Genomic DNA, 16615 nt, shown 5'->3' with positions numbered 1-16615 from the left:
CAATGGAATCGTTCAACAATTGAATGAAATCTCCACGTGGGGCTCGACCCAGTCACAATTAACGCTGGTGAAAGTAACCAATGAGTATTCCGAACACCCACGTGGGGGACACCAACCGTTTGTTTATTGGAGGATGCTGGTATTACAGTGGTCCAAACGTCAATCAAGTAGTCTGAAACCGCTGAGAGGACAATTTAACCCTTAAGACGTGATAGTGATGAAGTTGTGGTAGACCTACAGAACAGTGTCTATATAGCTTATTTCCTCTTCCCACAAATCGTATACCAGTGCACAAATCTTGAATGTTGCATAATATATATATATATATATATATAATTCTATTCACAGCTGAAAATAAGAAAATATATAGTCAGGCCCTATGATAAAAGGATATTCTAAATTTGAGTAATGTTCATTTTTGAACATCTCAAATAAACAATGAACATGAGTAAAGAGAGCATCCCACCTCACAAACGAATGTATTTCATCACATAATTAGTTAATATTGCAAGTATGGTACAGAAGGAAAGCTATAGCTGTAAGCTTTAAAAATGTTTTTAAAACACACTGCCATTGTTGTTGTTGATTTGAAAACAACGCAGCATTGAGACTTGCACTCTTGATGAACCAGTGAGTAATACAATGGCGATTATAGCCAAGCACCTGCATATTTCAGTGTGTATTGTTTGTTCCTTTAAACTTTAAAGAATCAAAAATAGCATTTAAAAGAGGAAAATTTCTGAGACATTTATTGGTATTCTGGTGGAACGACCCCTTTAGCAGGCCTCATAATTAGAGAGACAGATATTGAAAAAGCAATTTTCTGACAGTCGAAATCCCAACCTGCCAGGGGTGGAGTTGGAAAATAGAGAGAGAGAGAGAGAGAGAGAGAGAGAGAGAGAGAGAGAGAGAGAGAGAGAGAGAGAGAGAGAGAGAGAGAGAGAGAGAGAGAGAGAGAGAGAGAGAGAGAGAGAGAGAGAGAGAGAGAGAGAGAGAGAGAGAGAGAGAGATGAAGGACAGCGGGGGATGCTAAGAAAGAGGAGCCAGTGTGAGAGTTAGAGATTGAATGAAAGAGAGTGCCCAAGGGTGGTAGAAAAAGAGAGTGAAAGAGAGAGAAATGGGGAGGGGGAGAGAGAAAGAGATTTTATTGCCATTTTTTCCCAATGAATTTTAATGTAGCTTGCTGGTCTCTCTCCCAGGGTCTAGGATCACATTTATTAGAAAAAAAAGTTGTGAGGAATGCAATGTATTGCAGGCTTCTGCTTGGAGATGTTTCATGTAGGAGGTGGGCGGGTAGGGCAGGCAGCAGAGGGTAGGCAGGCAGCCAGCAGGATGTATGGGTGTGCGTTGTGTGCTGGAGGAGGCATAATAATAGATGATAGAATGTGATCTGGTAGAAGTGAAGGACACACATTATTGCTATAGGCAGGTCAGCCCAGAGAGGGGGTGATACTAACTGGGGTCTGATTGAGGCCTGCAGATCCCAGTGCTGTCTGGTCTGGAGCACAGCACTCCTTTCAAAGTCCTCAATCACCACACCATTGTTATGGAAGAGGCTCTTTTGTTTTTAGGAAAATGTCCTGTTGAAAAGCAACTAGTCCATATGATCAACACACTCCTTTTATATCATACATGCACACATGGTCACACACCTGCAATATCCTTTGTAATCACAACTTGTAGAACTGCATTTGGTACAGAGATGGGCTTGTACACAGCAGTAAGAGCAAGGCAAACTACTATTTATCGACAGGAAAATATCAGCAGCCATAAAACATCAACAGGGAGTGGTTGAATATGAGGAATTGTGGAGATGCAGCAACCTGTTTTTTGTCTGCAAAAACACATACAATTGCCTAGCTACACTGATTTATCAAATAAAATAAAATAGTATTTGTCACATGCTTCGCAAACAACAGGTGTAGACTAACATAGGGAGGAGGGCAGAAACATGGCAGAATGGTGCCAAGTTAACAACCTCTCCCTCAACGTGATCAAGACAAAGGAGATGATTGTGGACTACAGAAAAAGGAGGCCCGAGCATGCCCCCATTCTCATCGACAGGGCTGTAGGGGAGCAGGTTGAGAGCTTCAAGTTCCTTGGTGTCCACATCACCAACAAACTGTCATGGTCCAAACGCACCAAGACAGTCGTGAAGACGGCACGACAACGCCTATTCCCCCTCAGGAGACTGAAAAGATTTGGCATGGGTCCTCAGATCCTTCAAAATTATACAGCTGCACCATCAAGAGCATCCTGACTGGTTGCATCCCCGCCTGGTATGGCAACTGCTTGGCCTCCGACCGCAAGGTACTACAGAGGGTAGTGTGTATGGCCCAGTACATCACTGGGGCCAAGCTTCCTGCCATCCAGGACATCTATTCCAGGCGGTGTCAGAGGAAGGCCCTAAAAATTGCCAAAGACTCCAGCCACCCTAGTCATAGACTGTTCTCTCTGCTACCGCACGGCAAGCAGTACTTTACTTCAGTTTACTTCAGTTTATTTAGTAAATACTTTCTTAACACTTATTTTTTCTTAAAACTGCATTGTTGGTTAAAGGCTTGTTGTACCTGTTGTATTCGGAGCATGTGACAAATAAAATGTGATTTGATTTGATTTGAACAGTGAAATGCTTACTTAAGGGCCCTTCCCAACAATGCAGAGAGAAAAATATATAAAAAAGAATAACATGAGGAATAAAAACACAATGAGTAACAATAATCTGGCTATATACATGGGGTACCAGTACCGAGTCAATGTGCAGGGGTACAGGCTAGGCAGTAATTGAGGTAGATATTGTATGTACATATAGGTAGGAATAAAGTGACTAGGCAACAGGATATATAATAAACAGTAACAGCAGCATATCTGATGAGTCAAAAGAGTTAGTAAATTCATGCATTTCACATCACGTTTTAACATAGAACTAAGCTGTTTCAGTACATCCATCTCAAATGAAAACAAGTGATAGAATGAGGTATCATATTGAACTGATGGGGGGCTGGGTACCCCCAAATGCCCCTCACCCCCTGCACCCCCATGCTGGGGATGGCCCCTGCCCAGCATGGGGGTGAGTGACAGAGAGACAAGGCTCCAGTGTTGTTGTGAGTGCCCCTCCCCCCAGCAGACAAGCCTGGTGTCAGCACAGAGACAGCACAGTGATTTATAGGTCTCTCTTCTCCTGGGAACCCGCCTCCCTCTCCCATTCCCTCCACCCCCCACTCCATCCCTCCATCCTCCCTCCTCTCTTTCCTCCTGGCCCCTGGGGGAAAAGAAGGGGTAATGACCCACATCAGCCACACACAGACACACACACATACAGAGACACACTTTCATGCACTCAGAAATAAACACAAAATACACATACACACGCACACACGCACATGCACACACGCACACACATACTCCTGACACAGACTCAGGCACATTAACACCCACAGGCATGTGTATCTGTGAACTCAGGATTCCACTGCTCTCCTTTCATGTTGCATTCCCCGCCCACTCAACAGTCCCTCACATTCCTGATGCAATATGATGCTATATGTCCATACTACACTAGAAACTGAAACAATACACCACATCCGAATCGATGAGTTAGTTGCATAAAGTCATATAGGCCTACCAGTATTTAGGAGTGATAAAATGTTGTCTTTTTTCATATACTTGTTCATTGCTCTTTGTGGATGCGAACAACAACAGCAGACATTGCTCAACCAAAACTACCTACACATCTCTTTGGAATAAACCATGTGTCACCATAAAAATAAAATTCCCTTAGCTTAACAATGTTTATGCAATATGACTATGAAATTTGGGGGGGATTTTTGAAGGGGTCATTGTCAATATCTGACATAAGCCTACTGTAGGCTATAGGCCGTCATTGTAAGTAAGAATTTGTTCTTAACTGACTTGCCTAGTTAAATAAAGGCTCAATAAAGTTTAAAATAATTAAAATAATTGATGGCAATGTTCTCTTGTTCTCTATATGATCAATATAACAGATATAGCCTATGTATTTAATACAGTCCAGTATCTTGGCATAAGCAATTCATTTTGAATTCAAACACACTCTGCAGGAGGAAGAGATGTTGGCCTAACATTGACTTGCAAATTACAACTTTTTCTGTCATTCATTACATACAGTAGAGGAACCTGTTCTTTTCTCACATCTAGAAAAACCTGCTCATGGGCAGGTCCCACCACATAGGCTATTCCCTATTGTATGTTAATCATGGGCTCGACATTCAGGGTTGCCCTCTGGCCCTGCAACATCTTCCGAGCACACAGGGCCAGTTAATTTAGCTTTCATATGGCCCGCTTGGGCCAGTAGGCTACATTTTCCCAATAAAAAAAAAAAATGATATTTGTATTTAATGCTTCACAATCTTCCCGACCTCTGACGCTTCACACTTGTTATCAACCAGCGTTTCCAAGCAGAGGTAAGAATGCCAAATCATCTCCATCTCGAGTCCCGGATATACGTCCTGGATCTTTGCGCCAGACCCATCTCAGCGGAGGCGGAAAACTCATAAATTCAGTGTTGAACATCAGCATGCGCATTAAAAAGATAACCAGTGGTGGAAAAATTGTCATACTTGAGTAAAAGTACAGATACCCTAATGACTCAAGTAAAAGTGAAAGTCACCAAGTAAAATACTACTTGCGTAAAAATCTAAAAGTATTTGGTTTTAAATATACTTAAGTATTAAAAGTAAATGGAATTGCTAAAATGTACTTAAGTATCAAAAGTAAAAGTAAAAGTATAAACCATTTCAAATTCCTTATTTTAAGCAAACCAGATGGCGCAATTCAATTTTCTTTTTTTATTGACGGATCGCGAGGGGCACACTAACACTCAGACAATTTACAAACGATGCATTTGTGTTTAGTGAGTCCACCTGATCAGAGGCAGTTGGGATGACCAGGCAGATATAAAAAAAAACTACTTAAGTAGTACTTTAAAGTATTTTTACTCAGGTACTTTACACCACTGAAAATAACCACCTACTTTTCTGTATTTTTTCATATTAGACACAGCGATGTCATTATTAGCAAAGAAAGGTTTATGTAGGCCTATACTATGGAGCTGCTTGTTTGTCAAGACATTAACATTATTTAAACAAATCACTTTTCGGTTAAATAGGCTAGGCCTACAGGAATAAATCAAAATGAATATTGTAGTAATGCGATTCTGTAGTCTGTATAGGCCTAATTGTAAAAAATATATATTTTTAAAGAAAATATTAATATTAATTCCCGAAGCTGTTAATGAGCTACACACAGCTGATTTCTGCGTGGAAAGAAATATGTTCGAATAAGTCCAGTCACTGCCAACATTCCTAAATACAATTTAGGGAAAAGACAACAGTGTTGCTGATATTTATTGAAAAGCGCGGGATACCATTTTTTTTGCGCAATTGGCAGCGTTTTACAATCTGAGTGTCTGGCATGACAATATTTTCGAAGTCAATCTTGAACGATCTGGCTGATATAGCCTATTAACTGTAAAATTCACACAATTTCACTGTATTTATTAACACTGTAAAAATCACATGATTGTATTAGTGCCAATGGGAGCTTTTATTTAAAGACATTAAACAAGCAACAACATCATATTAAGAGTCTGTGACCTAGCTAATGATTAGCCCATTGGTGTAAACAATGCAAATGAGGCTTTAACCTTTTCCAAAGTTTTAAAAGTTGTTTATGAGTCCAAAGGCGAATTTAGTTATTGCACACGCGCATTAGGTGTCCCTAATGAAATATGCAAATTCACTACATGCTAGAACACGCCAATAGGATCTCGCTAGCTCGTGCTTGGCTCTGCCCACCTCCTTGCTTGTTCTGCCCACTATGATTAATTTGCTCCCATTGAAAACGAAAGGCTGTGATCTATCTTGGGTTAGGTATACAAATCTTTGGTATTACCATTTGCCAAAGCTTCCAAATCATTCTGTTTCTCATCTTGGACACCACATGGGCTTTCTTTGAAAGGAAATCTGTCTGCGATGATAAGCACAGGTTGCCGCCTCCCGTTCATTTGTGGCATTGCAATTGCATTGAAACAAAGGGGAATGATTTGCCGGCAACTATACACCGCTAAATATGGACTGTAATATTGGGTTAAGCGAATACAATCATACTAAAAATATTTATACAATTACTTAGTCAACATTTGAACGATAGATCATGTTTATATTTTATAATTCCGCTCGTCATGCGCAGCACGGTTCTATGGTGTAATGGTTAGCACTCTGGACTTTGAATCCAGCGATCCGAGTTCAAATCTCGGTAGAACCTTATTTTATGAAAAATTGCAACTTGGGATTTCTATGTGACATTTGACATATTATCAATAGACTAAATCATCAATGATAATCCTGGCAAGTTAGTAGATATCAGTTTGGTGTATTGGTACACCAAATATATGCCATATATGCAAAACACTGAATCATTAGATTTCTTGTTTTATAACAGTAACGTTGTATCACTTGTGATATATAGAACCAAAGTATAACAGCAGTGGTGTAAAGTACTTAAGTAAAAATACTTGAAAGTACTAGTTTAGTAGTTTTTTCAGAGATCTGTACTTTACTTTACTATTTACATTGACAACTTTTACTACACTAACTTTCCTAAAGAAAATAATGTACTTTTTACTCCATACATTTTCCCTGACACCCAAAAATACTTGTTCTATTTTGACAGTAAAATGGTCCAATTCACACACTTATCAAGTGAACATCCCTGGTCATCCCTACTGCCTCTGATCTGGCGGACTCACTAAACACAAATGCTTCATTTGTAAATTATGTCTGAGTGCTATCTGTCAATAAAAAATAAAAAAAGGAAATTGTGCAGTCTGGTTTGCTTAAAATAAGGAATTTGAAATGGTTTATACTTTCACTTTTACTTTTGATACTTAAGTACATTTTAGCAATTCCATTTACTCTTAATACTTAAGTATATTTAAAACCAAATACTTTGACTTTTACTCAAGTAGTACTTTACTAGTTTTCAATTAAGGTACCTTTACTTTTACTCAAGTATGAGTACTTTTTCCACCACTGTATAACAGCAAATTGAAATGTAAAGTATAGCAGCACACGTTTTACAATCCATGCAATAGGCAGAATATACATTTTCACAATATGAACAGTAAAAGGCACATGACAGCCCACTTACAGTCTTATTTCAACGCTACAACTCCCATACGGACTCCGAAAAACACAACCCCACCAAGCCGCACTGCTTCTTGACATCCTGCTCGCTTAACACAGATGCCAGCCACACAAATGTGTTGGAGGAAACACCTTACAACTGGCGACCGTGTCAGCGTGCATGCGCCTGGCCAGCCACAGCACAATGGCCAGCTAGAGTACAATTGGACAACAACATCCCGGCCGGCCTAACCCTCCCATAACCTGGACAACACTGCGCTGCCTCATGGGTCTCCAGGTCACAGTTGGGTGCGACACAAACCGGGATTGAACCTGATCTGTAGTGACTCCGCCAGCCTTAGACCACTGCGCCACTCAGGAGGCCAAGATTGAAGTTTTTGGCCTGAAGGACAAGCGTCACGTCTAGAGGAAACCTGGCACCATCCCTACGCTGAAACATGGTGGTTTGCAGCATCATGCTGTGGGGATGTTTTTCAGCGGCAGAGTATGGGTGACCACTCAGGATCGAAGGAAAGATGAATGGAGCATAGTACAGAGAGATCCTTGATGAAAACCTGCTCCAGAATGCTCAGGACCTCAGACTGGGGCAAAGGTTCATCTTCAAACAGGACAACAACTGTAAGCACACAGCCAAGACAATGCAGGAGTGACTTCGAGTCAAGTCTCTGAATGTCCTTGAGTAGCTCAGCCAGAGCCCGGACTTGAACCCTAACGAACATCTCTGGAGAGACCTGAAAATAGCTGTGTAGCAACGCTCCCCATCCAACCTGACAGAGCATGAGAGGAACTCCCCAAATACAGGTGTGCCAAGCTTTCTTTATTTGTATTATTTTCTACATTGTAGAATAATAGTGAAGACATCAAAACTATGAAATAACACACATGGAATCATGTAGTAAACAAAAAAGTGTTAAACAAATCAAAATATGTTTTATATTTGATATTCTTAAAAGTAGCCACCATTTGCCTTGATGACAGCTTTGCACACTCTTGACATTCTCTCAACCAGCTTCACCTGGAATGCTTTTCCAACAGTCTTGTATGAGTTCCCACATATGCTGAGCACTTGTTGGCTGCTTTTCCATCAATCTGCGGTCCAACTCATCCCAAACCATCTCAATTGGGTTGAGGTCAGGTGATTGTGGAGGCCAGGTCATCTGATGTATTACTCCATCACTGTCCTTCTTGGTCAAATAGCCCTTACACAGCCTGGAGGTGTGTTGGGTCATTGTCCTGTTGAAAAACAAATGATAGTCCCACTAAGTGAAAACCAGATGTGATGGCGTATCGCTGCAGAATGCTGTGGTAGCCATGCTGGTTAAGTGTGCCTTGAATTCTAAATAAATCACTGACAGTGTCACCAGTGCAGCACCCCCCGCAACATCACACCTCCTCCTACATGCTTCACGGTGGGAACCACACATGCAGAGATCATCCGTTCACTTACTCTGCGTCTCACGAAGACACAGCAGTTGGAACCAAAAATCTCAAATTTGGACTCATCAGACCAAAGGACAGATTTCCATCTGTTTAATGTCTATTGTTCATGTTTCTTGGCCCAAGCAAGTCTCTTCTTCTTTTTGGCGTTCTTAAATAGTGGTTTCTTTGGAGCAATTCGACCATGAAGGCCTGATTCACACAATATCCTCTGAACAGATGATGTGAGATGTGAGTTGAGATGTGTCTGTTACTTGAACTCTGTGAATTTATTTGGGCTACAATCTGAGGTGCAGTTAACTGTAATGAACTTGTCCACTGCAGCAGAGGTAACTCTGGTTCTTCCTTTCCTGTGGCAGTCCTCATGAGAGCCAGTTTCATCATAGCGCTTGATGGTTTTTGCGACTGCACTTGAGGAAACTTTCAAAGTTCTTGAAATTTTCCAGATTGACTGACCTTCATGTCTTAAACTAATGATGGACTGTTGTTTCTCTTTGCTTATTTGAGCTGTTCTTGTCATAATATGGACTTGGTCTTTTACCAAATAGGGCTATCTTCTGTACACCAACCTACCTTGTCACAACACAACTGATTGGCTCAAATGCATTAAAAAGGAAAGAAATTCCACAAATTAACTTTTAACAAGGCACACCTGTTAATTGAAATGCATTCCAGGTGACTACCTAATGAAGCTGGTTGGGAGAATGCCAAGAGTTTGCAAAGCTGACATCAAGGCAAAGGGTGGCTACTTTAGAGAATCTCAAATATAAAATATATTTTGATTTGTTAACCATTTATTTGGTTACTACATGATTCCATATGTGTTATTTCATAGTTTTGATGTCTTCACTGTTATTCTACAATGTAGAAAATAGTAAAAATAAAGAAAAATCCTTGAATGAGAAGGTGTGTCCAAACACTTGACTGGTACTGTAGGTCGTGTGTGTGTGTGTGTGTGTGTGTGTGTGTGTGTGTGTGTGTGTGTGTGTGTGTGTGTGTGTGTGTGTGTGTGTGTGTGTGTGTGTGTGTGTGTGTGTGTGTGTGTGTGTGTGTGTGTGTGTGTGCTCTGTTCTGCACTGTTTGTGATTTGTGTTGATTCATAGTTTTGATGTCTTTACTATTATTCTACAATGTAGAAAATAGTACACATAAAGAAAACCCCTGGAATGAGTAGGTGTGTCCAAACTTTTGACTGGTACTGTACGTAAATATGATATTTCAAAAACCTGTTTTCGCTTTGTCATTATGGGGTATTGTGTATAGATTGATGAGGGAAAAAAACGTTCATTAATTTTAGAATAAGGCTGTAACGTAACAAAATGTGGAAAAAGTCAAGAGGTCTGAATACTTTCTGAATACACTTCATAATCTAATCGATGCCACCTTCTGAAAGACATCAGGAAGTTGAGACATCCCACTAGCAGATTTGCACGTTTTTGTCAAGGCATTAAGACCAGAAAAATAATTCCCCCGCCCCACATACATAAACATCTCTCTCTCTCTCTCTCTCTCTCTCTCTCTCTCTCTCTCTCTCTCTCTCTCTCTCTCTCTCTCTCTCTCTCTCAGAATATCAGTATGTAGGTGCATTATTATATAGTCATAAGTGTACAGTAACAGTGCAAACATGATGAGCATTAGCAGCATTGAGTAAAAGGTTATATACATATGTACAGGAGAAAAAGGAAGAATATAGAATACATAAAGTGTACAGTGCCATATGCTTTAGCAATGAAGAATGTTTACACTATGGAGTAAAGTGCCAGCCATGTAAACCTGGTCTCAGAGCATTTTGTATTATTCTATATGTAAATCCGAGACACTCCATTTAGTATAATATGTTACGTTTTGTATGGTATGTATTAATTTGTGGATGTCCATCACTCATTTCGTATGTTATGTCAGGAATTACAATTTGCATTATATGTTACGAATTTGCAAAATGTACTATATGTTATGAATTTGCTAAACGTATGATATGTTATGGATTCTGCTAGGTGGCTAGGTATCTAATGTTAGCTAGCTGGCTAACGTTATCTAGGCTAGTCGTTAGGGATAGGGGTTAGACTTTAGGGTTAAGTTTAGGAGTTAGGTTAAAGGGTTAGGGTTTGCTAAAAGGGTTAAGGTTAGGGGAAGGATTAGCTAACATGCTAAGTAGTTACAATGTAGCTAAAAAGTAGTAAGTAGTTGAAAATTTGCTAATTAGCTAAAATTGTCTGTGAGGTTACCAAGCATAACATATCACACTAATTTGAGTGTCCCGGATTAACATTTACTGTGTTCCATCTAGTCTCTGAGTTTTACTTTGTAACTTGATGTTTTTGTTGCTTAATTTGAGCCGAACAGGATCCAGCACCTCTCAGTTTTGGACTGTTTCGTTCTGGGAACCTATTTGCCAGCATCCGGTACCTGTCACGGCCGTCGTCGGAAGGAGACCAAGGTGCAGCGTGGTGAGCGTACATTTTACTTTTATTTTAATGTCGCCAACAAAACAAGAAACAAAGAAACGACCGTGAAGCTTAACAGAGCTAAGTGCCACTAACAAAGATAACTACCCACAAACACAAAAGGAAAAAAGGCTGCCTAAGTATGATTCTCAATCAGAGACAACGATAGACAGCTGTCCCTGATTGAGAACCATACCCGGCCAAAACATAGAAATACAAAACATAGAAATAAGGATACTAGAATGCCCACCCTAGTCACACCCTGGCCTAACCAAAATAGAGAATAAAAGCCTCTCTTTGGCCAGGGCGTGACAGTACCCCCCCCAAAGGTGCGGACTCCGGCCGCAAAACCTGACTCTATAGGAGGGGGTCCGGGTGGGCATCTATTCACGGCGGCGGCTCCGGTTTGGGACGTAGACCCCGCTCCACCTCTGGCTCCCCCCACTTTGGTGGTGCCTCTGGTGCGGGGACCCTCACCGCCGACCCCGAACTGGGGACCCTCTCCGCCGACCCCGGACTGGGGACCCTCTCCGCAGGAGGCTCCGGACTGGGGACCCTCTCCGCAGGAGGCTCCGGACTGGGGACCCTCTCCGCAGGCCCCGGACTGGGGACCCTCGCCGCAGGCCCCGGCCTGGGGACCGTCGCCAGAGGCTCCGGACTGGGGACCGTCGCTGGGGGCTTCGGACTGGGGACCGTCGTTGGAGGCTCCGGACTGGGGACCGTCGCTGGAAGCTCCAGACTGGGGACCGTCGCTGGAGGCTCCGGACTGGAGACCGTCGTTGGAGGCTTCGTGCCATGGATCGTCACTGGAGGCTTCGTGCCATGGATCGTCACTGGAGGCTTCGTGCCCTGGATCATCACTGGAGACTTCGTGCCATGGATCATCACTGGAGGCTTCGTGCCATGGATCATCACTGGAGGCTTCGTGCCATGGATCATCACTGGAGGCTTCGTGCCATGGATCATCACTGGAGGCTTCGTGCCATGGATCATCACTGGAGGCTTCGTGCCATGGATCACCACTGGAGGCTTCGTGCCATGGATCACCACTGGAGGCTTCGTTCGTGCAGCAGGCACAGGACTCACCAGGCTGGGGAGACACACAGGAGACCTGGTCCGTGGAGCAGGCACAGGACTCACCGGGCTGGAGAGACACACTGGAGGCCTGGTGCGTGGGGCGGGCACCGGATACACTGGGCCGTGGAGGCGCACTGGAGATCTCAAGCGTAGAGCTGGCACAACCCGTCCTGGCTGGATGGTTACTTTCGCCCGGCAAATGCGGGGCGCTAGCACAGGACACACTGGGCTGTGCAGGCGCACCGGAGACACAGTGCGCAGAGCCGGCACAGGATATCCTGGGCCATAGAGACGCACTGTCGGGCTGCCTCTCGTGCCTGCTCCGTTGCCGTGACTCCTGGTATCGTTGTCGTTCCTCCCTCGCTACTTCCACCTGTTTCCATGGAAGGGTCTTGTCCCCTGCCATAACCTGCTCCCATGTCCAAGATGTCCTCCACTCTCTCTTCTCCCGGGCCCAGGATCCCTGCTCCTCCTGGCCACGCTGCTTGGTCCTTTGGTGGTGGGTAGTTCTGTCACGGACATCGTCGGAAGGAGACCAAGGTGCAGCGTGGTGAGCGTACATTTTACTTTTATTTTAATGTCGCCAACAAAACAAGAAACAAAGAAACGACCGTGAAGCTTAACAGGGCTAAGTGCCACTAACAAAGATAACTACCCACAAACACCAAAGGAAAAAAGGCTGCCTAAGTATGATTCCCAATCAGAGACAACGACAGACAGCTGTCCCTGATTGAGAACCATACCCAGCCAAAACATAGAAATACAAAACATAGAAATAAAGAAACTAGAATGCCCACCCTAGTCACACCCTGGCCTAACCAAAATAGAGAATAAAAGCCTCTCTATGGCCAGGGCGTGACAGTACCTCTCGTGGCATGAAACATAATGTTCACTGTTTGCAATGTAAACAGTCGAATAAAAGCGATCAGAGTTAATTCGAGTTGTCTCCTCTGTAATTGTCCTGCTCCCTATAAAAAACATAGCCTAATGTGAAAACGTAGATTTTCAGCCTGTGCCCGCTATTCTAACAATGTTTTTGGGTTGGGCCAGCCCTGGTTTATGGTTTGCTCAACATTGTAGCCTAGATACCTACTCGTGGCAGTTTCTGTGGCGTGAACGAGAAGCGTGCCTGTAGCCTATCTCTCACAGAACCAGAATGAGATTAACTTTCTATGATCTCTTTCCCCATCTCTGCTCTGGTAGACATGAGCCTGCAACTACCATCTCTCCTGAGTTGTACTTCATCATTTGTTTCCTTATAGAATCATAGGGTGCTGACAAATTGAAATACATTTGCCAAAGTTATAGAATTACTGCCGTCTGTTCAGAAATAAATGAAATATTTCAGAATACTACGCCAGGAGTAAGCCTATAATTTAGCCACAGAGGATCACTCGCTTTTGTTGTTTAAATAGCCTAGCTGTGGATGGTGTGCAGCCCAATAACAACATTCAGGAACACATGGTAAATCTGTCAGTGAACAGCATGCAGCCAAAACAGGCCTTTTGCAATATTTTTAACACAATCGTGCGATAGCACAGGTTGTAAAGTAAATTACTCCTGCTGAAACAAAAATACTTATCTGTCTGAAGGCTGCAAAAATATTGTATACCTTCCAAATAGGCCTATTGAGTGAATAGCATTGGTTTTACAAACTAAAACGACGGCTGGTGAGTGAGCTGCTCATCATTGGTTGAGTCAGTGAAACTGGAAGCTTTTTATGACTATATTTTCCTCCTCATATTGTACAATATGTGTCTCTTCCACACATCTAGGCCTAGGCTACTGATGGATTCAAGACAAGGTCATTTTTAATGATCTCCCATTCTCAGTTTGTCAGTGTCAAAGTAGCCTGACAATTCAATCATTTGTGCGGTATTAAAAAAGATTCTGTCTCTAGTCATGTAAAATGACATAGAATTGCATGAAATGCGTTTCTAAAAGGCTACATTTTCTCGGACCCTAGGCTACAAAAAAATTATGCAAACGCCTCTACTCTACTGCTCTAGTCTAGACCACTAGGTAAATGCGATGACGTGCATGCAATACTTCATTATAATGGCGATTTTCCGGTACCTCAGAGCTCCCCAGGTCACCCCCCTCTGGCGCTCACTATTTGTTCCGGCACCTCCCGATGTACAAATTAAGTACTGCGTGTCTCTAAAAAGACACGAATGACAGAAGTGAAGGATACCTTATATTTCAGTCCAATGATGTCTTATGACCGTAAAACAACCTCAGGACTTAGGCATACTTGTTGGCAATACAATGTCCCATCGATCTTACTCTGGTAGAGTGTGGAATGCCCATCGCAAACTCAAAGAACACATATGAACATACCGATTTCGCGGGTTTCATAAAAAAGACCGTCCCATAGATTTTAACATTCTAAGTACGTGACTTGGGCTCACATCATGGAAATATTGGATGAGTTCGTAAATTCACTTTGGAGTGCCAGAGTGCGCTCAGAGTGCGTTCTGGTCGTTTGTAAATTGTCAGTTAGTAAATGCAGAGCAGCGTTTAGAGCGCACACTGGACGCTCTGGCCGAGGGGTAGGGTTGATCCGAGCGTTCTGACCTCACAACCGCAGTCAAGCACCCAAGCTTACTGGCTAAATGTATCTAGCTACTTCCAGACACAAATGAGAGAACACCTCACTCTGACCATTTTACTTGCCCTAGCAGAGCTGGTTAGGCTGTTTTCATGTTTTTCAGAGCGTTGGTGACTAACTGTGCTGCTGGCAACAATTTAATAACGTTTTTTTGCCGATGTTTACTGACACCGGCCATATTCAACGGGTGTTGAGCGTTCATAAATTCATCAGTTATTTTGTTCTCTGGCACACTCACAAAAGAGAGTGCTCTGAAATCGGAGTAAAGTAAACTCACCCCATTCCGTACAAATGTGCGTAACCGCGACATTCAAATGTCGGGGTGATACCTAGTCATTTTTTTCATCATCATTGCATGCGATCATCATTCTCAAAGCCGCTGTTTACTTCTAAGATCACTTTAGCACCCCCCTAAAAACCCGATTCAAATTCGACACAAACCTTCAAATAGGTATGTAATGACACATTATATAAACTCTTTATAGTGTTTTATTTACATTTTAGAGGCGATAAGGTGATAAGTTGGACAAATTGAGTGAAAAAAGCAATTTTCCCACACGACATCTGTCCTTCTCACTATCATGCATTAGTTTCGCTTCCCCAACCGCCATTTTTAAAAAGACCCGACGGGGCTCATTGCCTGCTTGAATTATGCGGAAACGGGCAGTGTTTAGGTCATGTAATTGGTTTTGTTGGAAAGGGGAGAAATTGTGCTTTACAATGGTATTGCATTTGATTGATCTGGAAGTTGATCTGGAAGTATTACGTTTTGGGGGCGCTAAAATAAGGGCAATTGTACGGACCAAGGCGATGTACGAGTTTTCGTGAGTTTACGTTAGATAGTCAGAGTAAATTTACCAACGCGCTCATCATAACGTACAGTATTGTGGTTAACAATTTCCACATTCATGTTTTCAAATGATTTATTGGAGATTTTGATGACCACATTATTGACATTTAGTGAAAATTGATTTGATCACTGCTGTTTTTTGTAGAGTCACATAACACCCTATTATTATGCAAAGCACATTTCTCAAACTGGCACCATGGGAAAAAATGCATAAAGTATTATCAAAACTGCAGTTATAAAGGTTTCCGCAAGGAGTCAGTATAGTACAGTTGATAGAGGATAGTCATTAGGCACAGGGCTTCGTAGCGTTACTTTTGCATCTCATGGTCATACATACACACACAGTGAATGAGAGAGAATTAATGAGAGATAAACAATTTATTTCTGTCTTCATCTTGGTACGAATTGTGTTTTCACAATAAAATTACATTACAATTCCCTTATTACTGTCTAGCTACTTGTGCAATTACAGTTGAACAAGTATTGTAATTACTTATTGATTCAATGTGTTACACTGTACTCACAGCAGTAATCCTAAACTTAGCCCTAACCTTAACCCTAGCTTCATGCCCACATCACTGGTCAACCCTCAACCCTATTCCTATAACCCTAACTATCACGTTTAGTTAAGACCCAGATGCAGACAGTGTCGAAGTAATAAGAGTTTATTACAACAACAGGGGCAGGCAAACGACAGGTCAATGAGGGCAGGGGTCAAAAAACCAAGAGAGGGTGTAAAGGGTCCAGAACGGCAGGCAGTCTAAAGTCTCAGGGTCAGGGCAGGCAGGGGTCAATAATCCAGAGAGGGTGTAAAGGGTCCAGAACGGCAGGCAGTCTAAAGTCTCAGGGTCAGGGCAGGCAGGGGTCAATAATCCAGAGAGGGTGTAAAGGGTCCAGAACGGCAGGCAGTCTAAAGTCTCAGGGTCAGGGCAGGCAGGGGTCAATAATCCAGAGAGGGTGTAAAGGGTCCAGAACGGCAGGCAGTCTAAAGTCTCAGGGTCAGGGCAGGCAGGGG

At 42.5% G+C, this 16615-nt stretch overlaps 1 non-coding gene across 1 annotated transcript; it reads left to right on the top strand.

Annotated features, from left to right (window-relative positions):
• The first annotated feature begins 6228 nt into the window (after positions 1–6228).
• trnaq-uug (transfer RNA glutamine (anticodon UUG)) lies at positions 6229–6300 on the top strand. Its single transcript has one exon. It is a non-coding gene; the product is annotated as a tRNA-Gln (tRNA).
• Positions 6301–16615: the final 10315 nt, after the last annotated feature.

Source organism: Salvelinus alpinus, chromosome 6 (genome assembly GCF_045679555.1).
Source record: "Salvelinus alpinus chromosome 6, SLU_Salpinus.1, whole genome shotgun sequence".
Classification (NCBI taxonomy): Eukaryota; Metazoa; Chordata; class Actinopteri; order Salmoniformes; family Salmonidae; genus Salvelinus; species Salvelinus alpinus.
This window is presented reverse-complemented; position numbering and strand designations above follow the sequence as displayed.